This window comes from Apteryx rowi, unplaced genomic scaffold (genome assembly GCF_003343035.1).
Source record: "Apteryx rowi isolate R43461 unplaced genomic scaffold, aptRow1 scaffold_132, whole genome shotgun sequence".
In the NCBI taxonomy this organism is placed as follows: domain Eukaryota; kingdom Metazoa; phylum Chordata; class Aves; order Apterygiformes; family Apterygidae; genus Apteryx; species Apteryx rowi.
Window position 1 is genome coordinate 1,602,937 of NW_020447553.1, and position 12,311 is coordinate 1,615,247.

Consider the following 12,311-nt stretch of genomic DNA (forward strand, 5'->3'; position numbering starts at 1 on the left):
CTTATGGTAGATGATCAAGCCTTGGTAAAGCCTGTGATACCAGAACCAAGAAGGAAACTTTAAAAACAGGTGCTGTAACAAAGGAGAGGTTCTATTTTTAACTATTTTCTCAGGGGATTTGCAGGGAGGATTGTCTCAGGATATCAGCATGTTGTCTTGCTCTGCTCTCATCTCTCCTAACCTCAGTGGACAACCTTCCCTGGCACTGGTTTCCAAGTAGAGAAAAGCTTGAGCTGGGAATGTGAATGGGGTGACTGGTCTGTAGTACTGTGTCCTGTCACTGGATGGCATCAGCACTGCAGATAAAGCCACCCAGGTGCTGGCTCCCAGGAGCAGAACTCCCACTGAAGGAGCAACCTTGGTGCAGGTCCCCCTCTGCCCAGGTGACCTTGGTGCTCATCAGCTGTGGGATCTATCACTCTGAGCTGGCTTGTGCTGTGCTCTGACGCACAGCAAAGGGAATATCACTGGGTTTGTATCTGACTGCTGTTTGGGAACATACCAAGTGCTTCGGGGCATCAGGAACAGGCTAAAAGCAGGGTCTTCCCCTCTGGATTTGCTGGGCGCAAGGCAGACTAACATGAGAGGGTCTGGCCCTCCCCAGAAGTTGAGGCTGTCTGTAGGAGTTGGTGGGCCCTTTCTAGAGGGCCACAGCAGGTATGTGCTTAGAAGCCCCACTCAGCAGAGTTCAGGCAGGGGCCTGGACAAGGTACTTTAGGCCACCTTGACTATATGCAGAAGGCTTTTGCTTCTTGGAATGGAGCCAGCAGCTGCTTTTACAAAAAAGTGTTTCTGCTACAGAAATAAAAGCTCTAGAAAAAATAGGTTCTTAGAATAATCCCAGACTTTCCTCACAGGGCCAAATCAGCTGATTTATTCTGATGGGATAAAGACCTGATCAACTACAATATTTTTAACCAGCTTAGTTTAACTGCCAACCCAGTCACATATTGCACTTGTACAAAAACTAGACCATCTGATGCACTGAATAGCAGGGGTCTCCTGTTGTCACCTTCCCAGCCACCGTGGTGCTACTGGGGCATGTCTGCCCCTGCGGCTTTGGCTTGTTCCCCTGGTAAGCAAGGGAAACAGCAGCAGGCAACCCTCAACTGGAAAATGAGGGCAGGAGATGAGGAGAAGGCTCTGCCATGGTTGTTCACAAGGAGAGGATAACCCCAGATTGTTCACAAGAATCACTTAGGTTGGAAGGAAAGTGCACCCCCACTTAGAGCAAGGCTGGCTAAAGCCACTAAAGGGTTTGGTGGACAGTTGCTGAGCAGGCATGCCATTTTGCTAGGATTGGTGACCAAGCCGGGGTTGCATTTGAGGAAGGACTGGCTCTCTGGGATGCTCAGAGCTTAGCTACACCCACTGGTACCAGCATCTACCCAGTTTGCTCACTGGGTAGGGAGAGGAACCGAAGGCTTGTGCTATTTCCTTTCTCTCCCCACTCCCAGGATCCATTGCATGAGGTGGATTCGGTATCCTGGTGCCCAGTGAAGGCTGGGATGTATCGCAGCAGAGAGGTGTGTGTGTGGCACCAGTCTCCAGGTCTCTGCCCTGGAAGGGCTGTAAATGGATGCAAGTCAGGGCAGCTGATAGCAGCCCCACTCAAGGCCACATGCCTGCGCTGTTCCTTGTACCTCTCCCTGCTGAGCCCCTACATGTCAAGGATTGCAGGGAGAAAAAGGGGAATTCCTTTCAGCTTAGAATTTCTCTGCGCCAGCAGCTACCCCAGAAGAGGTGTAAGAGAAACAAAGTGCAGGGAGGTGTCCAGAGAACTCCTGGTTCAAGTAGAAGTGTGTGAGATTTGAGGGAGGCAGGGGGATTAATTCAGAAGGCTATAATCATTGCATAGAAAAGGGATGAGAGTCTGAAGGGTCTCATTTACTGAGCCTACTTGAGGTCATTTTATACCCCACCTGCTCCCAGCTCTTTCTTCCTGGATGGAGGAAACTGTTTGAGCCAAGAGTTTACTTGTCTGAACCCCCCTTCCCTTTTTATCCATTTTGCATGCTGTGAGACAGAAGAGCCAAGCCCTCCCTGCCAAACACTGGCTGCATTGGAGCTCTGGCTGGTAGGGGCCAGCGTTGCTCAAGAGAGACAAGTCTCGTAGTGGTCAGGACTGGTGGCAGCCTCTGTGAAGCTCTGAGTGTGTAACAGGTTTTACATGTATACTTGAAGTCACACTGTCACTATTAACTCTGGTTCTGCCTTGCTTTTTGTCATAGCATCAAAGTGTGTGGTGTTCCACACAGCTCATTCCCCAACCCCTTTCTGTTCTCCTCCAGCAAGTCCTGGTCTCTCCCAGCCCTGCAGGAAGAGGACAGGGTACATGATGGAGCAATAAACCATGCTTTGCACTGACTCCGGAGGGGAGGGACTGATAAACACCTTTCCTTTCCAGAAGGAGGAGGAGAGGAAGGAGGCAGACTGGAGACCACTGGTGGTCCCAGTGGTGATGGGGAGAGGGCGAAGGAGCTCTGTCTACGGGACAGTTCTCCCCCTGGGCAAGCCATCTTTAAACAGCAGGCAAGGGGGCTGTGTGGAACATAGTAGGTTGCTTTTACCAGAAGAAAGTTTCTTTCACAAATATTCTGTTTTAAAATGATGTAATATATATATATTTGAAAATAAAAAGGTACATGCAGTGCAAGCTCTTCTCCTGGCTGTGCTGAGGGTTTTCTTCCAGGAGATATACTCCTTTGCAGGGTGTCCTATAGTAGCTCTCGGCTGCATCATAAGTTCCCCTGCACAAATTTGCACAAGCTACTTAGTCTCAGCCTCAGTTTCCTCATTAGTATATGGATACCTTCTTACGCCTCTTCCAGCTGAGGAGCAAGAGGGAGAGAGAGATTTGCTCCTGAACCTTGGCGTGCCATCTCAGAGAGATGGCGTCCTGACAGCTGATGCTGCAGGAAYGAAGAAGAGACAGCTATAGAAATCTGCTGTCCCATCAGCTGCTGAACCTGCCCAGAAGTTAAGGATATTATCTCTGATGTGTCCACATTTCCCTGGCAGGAGGCAACAAGAATAGGAAATTGCAAAAGAAAAATCCATTACAGAGGCAGACAACAGGGTTCTCAACTGCCATAAAATACTCCAGCAAAGGAAAGGGCCTATGTGTTCTTATCGGAGACAAGTCCAACATACACAAGACAGGGAGGTAGGTGCTACCACCTTCCCAGATCAGAAGGATTAGGATGACAGCAGTACCAGCTGCTGGCTAACTGTTCTCACCAATTGCACAGAGAAGCTGCACCACTAAGCAGAACTACAGCTGGCACAGAGATGGGCAACTGGGGCTTCAGTACTTCTGCAATAGTCACTGCTTGCCCTAGACTGCCTTTCCCAAGTACCAGCCCAGATCCCTAGGCTATGCTGATTTTAACCCCTCTTTTTTCACATACCAAGACAGTATACATCCCCATACCAAGCTGTCCTACAAAAGACCTTGTTCTCTTTCCTGTACCACTCTCTATTGCTCAGAGACAAACTTTGCCATTTACCTGATTTTCACCACTCACAGGGCTAGCCTGGATGCCAGCTTCCCCCAGTTCTTCCTACTGGGGCTGCAGGGCTCCAGCAGTGTCCATAATGGGTAAGAGCAAGCAAGGGATACTGAGGAGGCTGTGCCCTACCACCACTCCACAGGGTATGACAGGTGGGGCTGTGTGCCTTGTTAATGAGCACATGCTTCACTAATGAGTGCTAACACATCCCACCTGTGCTAACTGCCACCCAGTCATCCCAGCCTGCAGCCACTTCTGCTAATACCACCCCATCTCTGGAGCAGAACACACAGCATCACTACATCCCCCACATTTGGGCTGGGAGAAACCTCCTCCTGGAGCACGAGTTTCTTGGTTGCTGGTTGCGATGAGAGAAACCGAGCTGATGAACACACCGCATCCTTCCAGTTTTCCTTGATAGAGATCTGTTGTACTGGTTAAAAAAAGTAAGGGGGTGGGGGATGGCAGGATTTACAGAGTTACTGTAGGACTGCAGTATAACAGAGGTAGCTTTTCAGTAGGGATGGCTCTACCTTGTCAGCAGGCAGAACAGCACAGCTGTCATCTTTCAACCAATTTAGCAATGAATCCAAGTGACTCAACAACTCCCATCCCATGTCATTGCAAACAAGTCTATCTATCCATCAGAGCAATGGCATTTTCATTCCATTACCCTTCACTCACCCTAGGAGCCTAGGATTTCTATCTCTGAATGCCAGTCTGTTAAAATAAAGGATGAGAGGCCAAGGGCAGAGCATGCTAAGGGATGACGCCTGCTGGGATGATCTGGGACCAGAAGGTGCTGGAGAGCCTGAACCCAGGCCATGCCCCTTTTCTGCAGAATTAATCCTGGGGAATGTGTATGTGAGCATAGGGAGACGGAGAGGAGATTAAGGTTCTAGTTATAAATTGCTGTAGAAAGGGTGGGGGTGCAGGCTTTCCACACAACCAGCCAGCATCAGAGACTAAATAAATACCCTCTAGTTCCTGGCTTCTATAAATAACCATATCACACAGTTGCCAGTTGGTACTTTGGGATCACCGCAGTGAGACTCAAGTTAGATCAGAGTACTCCCAGTCACRCAGTCTTGCGCATACCTGGTTGACCTGACAGAGACAACCTGCACACAAACACACACTGCTAAAGTTATATCCCTCGCCGTCACTGCCTCTCTCTGTGCRAGTAAAGGTTAAACTTTAACAAAAGATAAATGTCCCTAATTAAAAAGCCAGCTGCTCCTGTAATCCACTTTGTGTCTTGCCCCAAAACCAGATCAAGCTCCTAATTAAATTACCAGGAAAAATTAAGGCCGCAATTTTATTGAACTATTTGCCTGTGGCCATTCAAATAAAACTGACCGTAAACGAGAATCTAAGATCTGGTGGCAAATTAAATCTAGATCTGGAATTTGAGACAAGTACCTTGTCTCTAAAATTGGATCAAACTCTGAACYACCCTGAGTTTTGAGGAAATAAAGGTTTTTCTAGTTAATTTCCATCATGTGAAAAAAGAGTGGGCAGGAACTGGGAAACCACACTTGCTTTTATCATCATAATTTTTTAAATATAAATACTTGACTCCCAGACAGGTTTCCTTCATTTGGTATATATTTTAAAGATTTCCAGCCTTTGGCTATGACTCAGCACACTGTCATTACAATGTCAGGGATACACTTCCTCCCGGGGACTTGCTCACATTCATTCATCTCATGCGTCATTTCTACCACTGATATCTAGAATTTCGCATGGGAGCTGGCTGCCTTGACACAAATGAATTGAAGGAAACAGACCTTGATCTCCCATCTGAAATTAGAACACATACAGCAGTAAAGCTCCATGATTGACATGAACCTGTCACTAGCATCTCTGACAGCGATAGTGCCTTTGTGACAGTGCTGTGACAATAACTTGCAGCAAACTGTTTACTAAGCCAATGTTTCTTCCATCCTGTGAACTGGCAGCCAGCAGATCCAGATTCTTCTCCAGTTTACTCCCTTTTCCCACATCTAACTGACTTGCACTGAATAATCTCCCTGATGAATTGTGGTCTGGGCAAATTCAAGAGAAGACAACCCTGGAGGTATGTCTATAAGGTATACCATGGGCTGAGGTGTGCTTCTTCCAGCAGACATGACTCTGCTGACATATATGAAGTTGGGTTCTGTTCTGCTTTCACGGCAGTCATACAGCTTTTCAGATCAAAGCTGGTGTGTGTCCAGATATCAAGAGCTCTGGCAGAGCAAGTGCATGTCTGCATGCAAAATACTATTTAGACAAACCCGTATTATCAGATGGCCATGGGGAATACTGCAGTAATTCAATGCCCTTGGATGGATCTCTGGTGTAAAAGGAGGAACCTCTTCTACTAAAGTTAGAAGACTTGATTCAGCACAAAGCAAGCAATAGATTCACATTTCTCCTTACCCCAGTCATTAACAGAGACCAAACCATAACACTGTGTTTGTACAAGTTATTTTTCTAATTCAGAACTCCCTCACTGCAAAAATGCCCTCACATTTGCTTGTGCCATGTCCCTGCCAGTCAACTTGTTCACTAGAATAGTTGAGGGAAGTACCCTGGCATTTACCATATGCTGATTGTGCTCATTTGGGGGGATTTACACTCGTGATTTAGGTGGGGTCATTCTACACTTACTCTGCAGCACCAGGACCAAAGGTCAGAAAGTTGAAACTAGATGAGGACTAGACAGCTCAGATGACGCCCTCTTTGAGCTCTACAGCAGCACACAAATAGCACAAGATATTTCACAGCCCTTTTTCCTTGTGAACTTCTTGCAAAAATCTCTCTGTAGCTGAACAACAAATAAAATGGCCATGGCTCAGCTGCCTTTCCTTAAAAAATGAAGCAAGCCTACCATCAAGGCACCAAGCAGCAAGGCTTTGCCAAGGTAGCATGACAGCTTTCTGAGACGAGATGAGTCATTTTTAGCAGCTGGCATATGTGAGTGAGGGGAAGGCAGACCCACCAAGACAGCAAAATTCTGGCACTCTGCAGCTTGTTCAGACAGACTTTGAACCTTGTCCTTAAAGTAGTTCATAGATGCTCATTTTGTTATTTGCAAGCAGTGTTACTCCTGCTGCATCCCCATCTTTGTTACTCACTGATGCAGATGTTGTCAGAGGGAAAACATGACTGAGCGTCATTCCCAGCAGAGCGTTGTGCTCCRTCCCTTCCAGACTTCACAGCTGGCAACTCCTCTGTTGCTGAACGTAAAAGACTGCGCTCCTGCAGAGGCCTGTGGCTGTGATAGGCTCGCGCAGGCCACCGCGCCAAGAGCAAGGCAATGCAGTAAATGCCGCCCACAGTTCCCCGAACTGATGAGTAACTGACCTTACCAGTCACCAGAGAAGGGCATCAGGAAAGGATGGTGCATTTCTCCTGTGATCCAATTACTGTTTCTAACTGGAAGTTGCCCGGATGTGAAGCATCCGCTCTCCTTCACAACTGTCTGCAGCACTCTGGAGAAGGTGTTCTTCCAGGGTTCCACATGAGGCAATATTCACTTTATTCACACATCTCTACAGCTGGAAAAACTATAAACAAGAGAGACAGAATTATAATGATTCACTAATAAAAAACAAGTAGAGGTCCAAAATAATAGTAAAACCAGGATTAGAGCTGTTCAACTAAAGAAAAGGATGCATACTTCACAAGAAATAAATGAAGAGAAAACAAATTCACACCTTCAAAATGTTATTTTTTTCTTTCTTTAATAAAACTCTGATTTTCTGTAGAGTTTTTACTTTTATTTTCCCTTTGCTAGGAATTCCTTCTGCTCCCCATGATCTTTCACCTTCTCACTTTTTATTTCTGTTAAGATTAAAGAAACATTGGGAAAAATTGTTTTTCTCCCAACAAAAATTTTTCAAAGCATTGTTTTGATACACTTTGACAGATCCACATTTCTCAGTGAAATTATTTAGATGAAAAATATACAGTCACTGAAGTTTTCCCTATTAGTAGAAAGGGCATTTTCATTAAAAGAACAACAAAAATACTTTGATATAAATTTCACAGCCAATCTAATCTTTGCCCAAACTATAAAAAGTCAATAAATGTAGATTTAGAGCTAATGTTACTTCCCAGGTCATATGGAAGCCTTGTGTTAATAAATTAGGGTAGAATCTTGCTTCTACTAAAAATCCACGACAGTTGGTCCCTTTCCTCTTCATGCATTATCCRCAGCAATAAAAACTTTTCAGGCCTCCCTAATACCTAGACAAATCTCCCTGTCTCCAGGTTCTGTACTTACTGAGCCCTAGGCAAATCAAGGGCTTGATACCGCTCTCAGGCCTGGACGAGCTCCTGAGCAGGACCTTGGCCCCTCTCCTGCAGGCAGCTCCGCAGTGCTGCATTAGCAGGAGCGAAAGGTATGTTGCRGTCGCAGCCAGGCGGCAGGGTTAGCCAGGATGTGCGGTAGAAAGGGTTATGCTCTCCTGCGCTAGGAATAAACAGAGCCATTCAGTCTCCTAGAGTTGATCATTCAATCCCTGTTGCTGATGGTTGTTGCCGTTTCCCAGTTCAGCACCTGAGGGGAAATATCTGAGAGCTTTTTAGCTACAGAAAACACAGCTGAGGGTTCAGAGGTTACCTGCTGCTTTTTTAAAACCTCAGGGAGTTAAGTACTGTTCCTTAGTTTCTGACTGTCCTCTGAAAAGGCCAACAGAAAACCCCCACCCCAATTTATATTTTCACTGGTAAACATCATGTCCTTACTACAGAGCTTTGCCCAGCTAGAAACTGGCACCAATGTAATTCAGGGCATGTCAGCATGTGAAAGTGAACTCGATTTAAGTCAGAGCATCACTTGAAACTGCAATAGCTTTTCTCAAATAACTCTGCATGTAGGAGAGACCTTGAAATGCATGTTATACTGCTATATTAAGACAATATAAAATCCTTTGTGAACACTATGATTGGTGTTCACTTTAAACCTGATACCCCTGAGCCGATGTAAATCCAACAGTTGAGAGCAGGACTTAGACACGGCTAAGCAGCTGAGCTGCGATAGCTCTCTTAACCCACTGCAATACAGCACCCTGCCAGTGACTTTGTGCCACTTCTGCAGCTTTTTCTGAGGCAAAGGCTGAGCGCTCAGAGACAAAAAGCCAGCCCTTCTACCCAGGCCACAGAGCGGCATCCTGGCAGTGCCAGAAGTCCAGCATCCTGCCACGCGCTGGGGCAGCACTGGTGGGGGACAGGGTACAGCATGGTCAGGGATACCAGAGTCACCGTGCTATGGGCGCTCGCTGACTTGACTGAAGCGCGACCAAGTACCCTGGTAAAGCAGGTACTACTGGTCTTGGTAGTTGAAGGCGAAATATTTTGTCACATTAGTGCTGGGCTAGGTCTGTGCACGTGGTTAATTAAAGACACTCGGCTAGAGAGCAGTAATTTGCTAAGCTGCAGCGACTTGAGTGTTTGCAATCATCTGCCTATCCCCGTGCTAAGCTACTCTTAAAATGAAAGAAGGGGTTGAACTGTATCCGTTAAAACTCATTTGTTTGGCTACCGAGGTACAATTTCTGCATATAGATAAAGCCGAACCATTCCATTTACGGTTATCACAAGCGGGCAGCCTTCTAGCCTTCACTAGGAATGTTACTAACAAACAAGCAATACTACGGGAGGCCCCAATATTCAAAACTTACCTCGAAACTCAGTCTGGCCTTCCAGTTCACAGCTAGCCGTGAACACGGCCCCTTTGCCCAGGAGGACGCGGAGTCCCAAGCCATGGGAGCCCTGAAGAACCACGACATGGGAGTCAGGAGGTGCGCCTGGTCCTCTCCGCTGGCAGCGAGAAATCAAAAGCTGAGCCCTGAAAAGGAAGGGGATTTTTCCACTATTCATCTCACAACATAGTTTGTTCCTGTGACCAGCTATAATCAGCAAAGACAGAGGAAGGAGCTTATATCTTACAAAAGGGCAAGGGTCCCTGTACATCCAGATAGAGCCCAGGCTGTACACAGCCAGTGTCCTGCAGGTAATACTTTCTAACACACTGCAAATTGCACTTTAATCCTAAGAAAGGTCTGTTTTAAAATYCCCTCTAGTGGAGAGAGGGTGGAAATTCAATCTGCAAGGTACTGGTAGTCAAGAAATCCACATCCAAGTTTTGAGCGACTCTGACGTCTTGCGCTGGCCTGCAGCAGGGCTAATGTTTCTCTGCAGCCTGTTTCATACCCTTGCTCCATTGCAGAGGTGGACCTGGACTGGGTTACGGGTTTCATTCCCCCCGGGCCACCTCAACCAGGGGGTAAAGGAACAACGACCAGCTGAAACTTCTTAAATCATTTCATGTTATCCAAAATTATTATTCCTACATAATGGAAAACTTTTCAATGCAAGTTTTTTTCATAAAAATAAAAAAAGGCCTTTCAAACTGAAAACTGAAATGTTTTATTTTGCAATGTCAACACTGGCAGGTTTGAATTTTTCAGATACATGGTGATTGTCACAGAGGTTCCTCCCTGGCCACCTCTGTGTCCTTCGTGGCAACTCTGCAAACATACTCACTGTCTGATCAGAGGTAGACAAAACAGGCCAGGYTTATTGCTGATGTAAATCAAAGAAGCTCTGCTGACTTCTGTGGAGCATTGCAAATTTATGCCAAGAGCTGACCCGGCATCTCTATTTTCAAAACTAGGGCAGATTGAAATATGCTGTTTTTCAGTAATATATTCAGGTTAACAGGGCTTTTATATTTGGGAAATTAATCTTGCATTGACTGAAAACTTCTTGGGGCAACATGCAAAGGTTGCTAAGAAGAGGAAAAYAAACACAGTTGTATAACTCAGTTCTCCCTCTTTTCTTTCATGAAAACATATTGCAGTGATATGGTAGTGATCTAAAACCCAGCACTAACATTACTGAAATATGCAGAAATATAGCCTGAAGTAGTACAGAAATGATTTTACTAAAAGGTAATATTACCTCATCTTGTATTACTGTAAAATGATTCAAACCAGAAATATTGAGACATAAATCTGTGGTAACAAAAGAGAAACAACACTGTGTAAGAGAAAGTCTTTCCGGTTCATTGCAAGAGTGTTCTTGCAAAGCATGTGCAAATATGTAAAAAGGGGGGCCCTGGGTATGTGCACACACTTGTGTTGGTTTGTCTGTGCACACGCTCATACTATATTTAAAATCAGTCTGGTCCCAGGACTGATCCTTGGTCAGGGCTACCAAAGACWTTTCCCAAACTCAATCCTTGTCTTTCAACACTCGCTCTTACTGTCTCTTCTGCTTATCTACCCAACAGCCCTACTACCATCTCTCTCTTCTTCAGCTTAATCATTACCTAATAAACACCATATCAGATGCTATTCAGAAATCCAGACAAGTGATGTATACATTTTCTTGTTTAGAAAACAGACATTGTCCAGGCAATGATATCAAGTTAGTCTGCTGTGATCTAGTCTGCCGTGATCCACCTACCCCAATTTCACCAATTTACAAGGACTCTTGTGATTTGACCCTTAATTTTTAATTCATCCAGCATATTAGACTCCAAAATGGCCTGRAAATTTCGCTGCTATAGGCCAAGCAGATTATACTGAGTAATCGTGGTTTTGCACTCAAGCCCAGGGAAGGAAATACTACCAGCTGAAAACTGTTGAATTGCTTGCTTCTGACCAAGTTGCCAAGGCCTCCTGAAGGTAATATTAACCAGCAATCTGCATGATTACTGCTTCAGCGGCCAGTCAGCAGTGAAGTGGCTGAATGCGACAGAAACCACTCTGTCACATACAGTAGCTGCACTGTTGCATGACAGAAGTTTCTAATTGCAGATAGCAACAGACTCTGAAAGGATATGCAGGTGGCTACTGCTAGATTAATGTGTGTTGCATCTGTTATTTCAAAGTGGCAATTACACTATAAAAACACACCATCTCAATAGCAGTCCATTGATTTTATGCTAACTGAAAACCTGGCCCTTTACATAGTTTTTTGTCTCTCTCYTCCCCCCAAAATAATTTTGTTCCAAGTACAGTAAAATAAAAGATCTCATTGGTTCTATGTTATAACAGTAATATTATGTTCTGCTAGGAATCAGCAATCCTGCCTCCGGCCATGAAATTCAGGTAATGACCCATAACTGAAGTAAATTAGTGTTTAATTCCCCATTCCTTGCAGACAGCTTACTAATGGCAATTGATTTCTAGCTTTTTTCTTTTCCATTTAACATGCTCATGTAATGTCTTTATTTTAGATTCTAGTGGTTTCCAGTGATTTTAGCCAAAAGGCTAGTGTACAGGAGACCACAGAAAGCATCTAGTTAATCAGTGTTCTGTTAAACAACGCGCTGGGGACTGAAACGGCAAACACAGTCTCATATACGCAGCTGGCTCCTTCTGTCTTTTACTCATACCCATGGACACAYACGTGTGCTGGGCCAGATGCTCAGCTGGAGTAAATCAGTGGAGCTCTGTTAATACCCACATAACATGCACACAAGTCATGCTATTATGCACCTACATACAGCAATCCCTTACGCACCAGCTCTTACACACTTACCATGTTCATTTGTACGTGACACACTTCAGCACATACTTTCTCACATGTGATGCACTCCCAGCCAGATAAATAGGTGCTGCCCAGTCGCCTGCAGTCACCCTCTGACCTACAGACAAGACGCTTGTCAGCAAACCAAGCCAAGAGGCAGAGCCTCACGTGTGGCTTCTATGTGGCGTTTGAATGAGGAGCTGGATCCACCCTCTGCAGACAGTTACTCAACCACCACCAAAGATCCCCTGTAATTCTTGCAGTGTGGGC

General features: G+C 45.4%; 1 long non-coding RNA gene across 14 annotated transcripts in view; it reads right to left on the reverse strand.

The window, feature by feature from the left end:
- Positions 1-12,174, reverse strand: part of LOC112961415 — a 45,127-nt gene extending 32,953 nt beyond the window's left edge. For 9 of the 14 annotated variants that reach the window (XR_003252012.1, XR_003252023.1, XR_003252020.1 and 6 more), the window contains exons 1-4: positions 12,054-12,174; positions 9,185-9,351; positions 7,786-7,974; positions 6,864-7,066 (exon numbers count right to left, since the gene is read on the reverse strand). This is a non-coding gene — a long non-coding RNA (uncharacterized LOC112961415). Of the gene's footprint in view, positions 1-6,863; positions 7,067-7,785; positions 7,975-9,184; positions 9,352-9,452; positions 9,512-10,466; positions 10,520-12,053 lie in introns of those variants that run through there. The other 5 variants (XR_003252016.1, XR_003252013.1, XR_003252014.1 and 2 more) reach the window with 5 other exon arrangements.
- Between the last annotated feature and the right edge of the window lie 137 nt (positions 12,175-12,311).